This window comes from Arachis ipaensis, chromosome B04, assembly GCF_000816755.2.
Source record: "Arachis ipaensis cultivar K30076 chromosome B04, Araip1.1, whole genome shotgun sequence".
Classification (NCBI taxonomy): Eukaryota; Viridiplantae; Streptophyta; class Magnoliopsida; order Fabales; family Fabaceae; genus Arachis; species Arachis ipaensis.
The window spans coordinates 109,272,958-109,277,136 of NC_029788.2; positions in this window are offsets into that span (position 1 = coordinate 109,272,958).

The following is a 4,179-nucleotide window of genomic DNA, read 5'->3' on the forward strand; positions in this document are numbered from 1 at the left end:
CCTAGTTTGGGATCCCGGAGGCTATTGGCATTCCAAGCATTGGTGGAGATTTCTGGATGAATTTAAACACAAGCCACCATAACAGGAAGCTCCTCTAATGTCCAACTTAAGGACTTTAACTAAAAGTGCTAGGTGGGAGACAACCCACCATGGTATGATCGTTCCTTTTGCAATTTTAATTTTATTTAGTTTTGTTTGTTTTTTAATTTTATTTTATTTTATTGAACCTGGAATCATGCATAGCATTCACATTAAGCACTGCATTCTGCATATTGCATTCCGCATTCTGCATAAAAAAAAGGGTGCGCGACGCGACCGCGTCATCCATGCGATCACGTCAATGGCGAAATACACTTCCCACGCGACCGCGTCCTCCACGCGGCCGCGTGACCTGGAAATCGGCGTAAGGATCCAACATCCAGAAAGTCGGCCTGGAATTGTGCGGCCATTGTGCGGCCATTGTGCGTCTAGCACAAAATGACCCACGCGATCGCGTGCCTGATGCGATCGCGTCACTTGCACACAATCAATCCCACGCGATCGCGTGAGCGACGCGATCGCGTCACATGGATTGCACAAATCCCAAAAGAAGACAGAGAGTTGGGCTGGAACGACGCTGGATTCGTGCGTTTAGCACAAATTCTAGCGACGTGATTGCATGCCCCAGGCGATCACGTCCTACCCTTTTTATCCCTTCCATGCGATCGCGCGACCCACGCAATCGCGTCAACCACCTTTTTCGCTCCAGCCACGCGACCGCATATCCCACGCGGCCGCGTGGATTCAAATTATAACCCCCCAGGTCACGCGAAACCCTATTCTCGCGCCCCCCCTGAACCCCACCCCCTTCCTTCTCTCCTCCTCCAAACCACAACCACCACCCAGCCACCACCGCGCCACCACCCACCGCCGCCAACCATCCCACTGCACCCCACCAGCAACACCACCTCTTTCCCGAACAGCCGTGCCGCTGTGCCCACCACTGCCAGCCGCCGTGCCCACCACCGGACGCCACCATCATCACCACCCCCAGCCACCTTTCTGCCTATTCTCATTATTCGGCCTTCCAGGTTCCGCAACACGCAATCCCTTTTATCCGTTCGTAGTTTATTCTTATTTTTCTATTTATGTTCATGTTTAGGCTAGTTAGATATGCATGTTGTAGTGGATTTTAGGTTGTTAGGTAGCCTAGGATGTGGTTAGTGGATTTAGGTCTGTTTACTTGCACTGTTCATGTTTCTCTTTTATCAAATTTGCAAATCTGTTGTTGCTGTGATCTTGTTCATATGTTGTATTTCTTGTATATTGCTGCTCTTTACACTGAATTTTCATGTTTATATTCATTATATGTAACTGCAGCTTAATTTTTTAATTCATATGAACTGTTTGATTGCTGTTTATTTTCTGGGAAAATCCAATTTTAGCCGGAATGCTGCCCAAATTTTTATAAATCTTTTTGACTTTCATTCATGTTTTGATTTTGGAATCTTGAACTCTGTTTTCCTCTGCTTTAACCAAACCATTCATGAATGCCAGGGCATGCATTCTTATCCTCTTTGATTTCCTGGTTCCTAAACTGCAATTTTGATGTTTGATTCCTATTTTTGCTTTCTTTATCTCTATTTGAATCATCATCAAACTGTTTTACTTGTTTGAATATGAGTCACCTATAGCTTCTACCTTTGATTACTTGTTACTTGGACTATTTTCATTATGCCTCTTACTTTAACCCATTTTTCACTAACTCACTAATTTTAACTCTAACCAACCTAACCTTTTCAAAACTTCTATTTTTGCTTTTCTTTCACTTTCTTTTAACATTCTAACCAAGGCGTGATGTTAATTTTTCTATTTAACTTGCATTCAATTACATTTTGGATTGTGATTTCTTCTTTTCAGACTTTTCACTCATATACAATCCTAAATGCACATTTTACTTAACTCATATTCATTATCCTATTGCTCCTTTGCCACTTTGTGTTTTCTTTGATTATTTGCCTATTTTCTTTCATATTTTTATTATATCCTGGTTTTCTGTTTTTCAGGATGTCAGATTCCCAGAGAAAGGGAAAAGGCAAGGCCACTACTGGCAAAAGGAAAAGAGGAGAAGCCTCCGTGTCTATCATCGACCTCATGCATGATGCCTCCTTGCGGGAGAAAGCCTTTACCCCGCAAGAGAAGGTCGACCAGCTACTTCCCGCCAATGACTCAGTAAAGTTTGCAAACCGATACTGTGAGCTGAAGTATCCGGTGTTTGCAAACTCCAGGAACCTATACCTGGAGCAGACTTTGAAGATCCCAGAAGAACTCCAGCAATACACCTCTGATCAGATCAAATAAAGAGGCTGGTTCTTTCTGGAGAGACCTCTGACTGAGGTTAATGCATCTTGGGTTAGGGAATTCTATTGCAACTACTTTAAAACTTCCCTAGATGCAGTGAACCTTAGAGGGAAGCAGATTCTGGTTACTGAGGAGGCAATAGAAGAGGTTCTGAAACTTCTGCCTAAGACTGATCAGACAGATGGCTATCAGAAAGCTGAGGAGGATATGCGCTTTATGCGTTTTGACTGGGATGCAGTCAAGGCGAGGATCGCCCTTGACCCGTCAGTTCCTTGGATCATGGGTCAGAACACCACCATGCCCAAGGGGATCAAGCGGATTTACCTGAACGATGAGGCTCGGCTATGGCATCAGATATTCAGCAACTACATTATGCCGAGTACTCACGAGACTGACATACCAGCCGCTATGATCACCTTCCTTTGGTGTGTGATGGAGGGCAAGGACCTATACCTGCCCCACTTTATCTGGCACTATATGGCCAGGGTCCACGCCTGAGGCACTCTTCCCTTTCCCTATCTGGTTACACAGTTGGGCCGTCGAGCTGACGTGCCATGGGAGGATGCTGATGAGAGGCCACCTGCTGCGGAATGCAAGAAGATTATCCCGCACAGCAGGAACTTCCTGGCCTTGGGCTATAGACCTCCATTCCTGACTGCCATTGCTGATGATACATCTACACCATCTGCCGGTCCCTCTTCCTCCACTGCTGCACCACCTACCCCTGCCACCACCACTGCACCTCCACCTGCCACAGAGCCTGTCTATCTGGTGCACCACTTGTTTCGACGACTTGACCAGATGGAGCGTCACAACAAGCGACGCTATGAGCACCTGAAGCTGATGATACGATCCGGCGACATCCCCTCCGAGCCTGACACACCATCCGAGGCATCTGAGGAGGAGGCGGATGCGCCCGAGGCAGAGACCCATCCCTAGGGAGAGGCAGAGCAGGCAGACACCGAGCAGGCTGCACCACAGGCAGAGGTCCCACATCAGATCCAGGCTGTAGATCCTGAGATCCCCATTCAGACAGCCCCTCCTCTACAGCAGCCAGACCCCCAGCCAGCCACCACAGAGACACCAGCTACTATCCCTTCCAGTGATGACACCCCTTCACACCTTGCTTGAGTGAGTATCAGGGACGATGCTTCATTTTAAGTGTGGGGAGGTCGCCATCTCTGGCGTATTATTTTGGTGAACCACTACAGACTCTTTTTCTTGTATTTTGGATATTTTTCTGTATTTTTCTCTTTATTTTTATTTTTTTTCTGAGTACTTATACATTGCTACTTTTATGTATTTTTACTCTATTTCTGCATTTTGTACTTTAGTTCATATTTTTAGTTATTTAGTTTAGTTGCAATTCTAACTTATTAGTTATAGAAAATTGTGGATTAATTAGTATAGTTTACCCTTTTTAGCATAAGATAGCTTAGTTTAAATTGAAAATATAAAAAGCAAGTAAACTAGAAACTTGAACTTAATAGAAACAATCCACACACCTTGTATATATAGAATTACATGTTAGTTAGTTAACAACATTTTATCAAGGAGGAACACTAGAACTTTAAAGCCACCTTAAGTTTTACATTGTGAATAATGGGAATTTTTAACTAAACCTGCATGACATACATAACTGATAAATGATTTTTGAGCTAGAGAACATACAGCCTGTGAGTTTTGAGCTTAATTGTATGGTTACATTTAAACTATAATTTTTATTCCTGTATGTTCCGCCCTTCTTATTTATTCTGATGTTCTTTACTTTGTTTTAATCTATATGTCCAATTATAGAATATAGAATATAGAATATAGATATGCATACCAAAAGAGTGA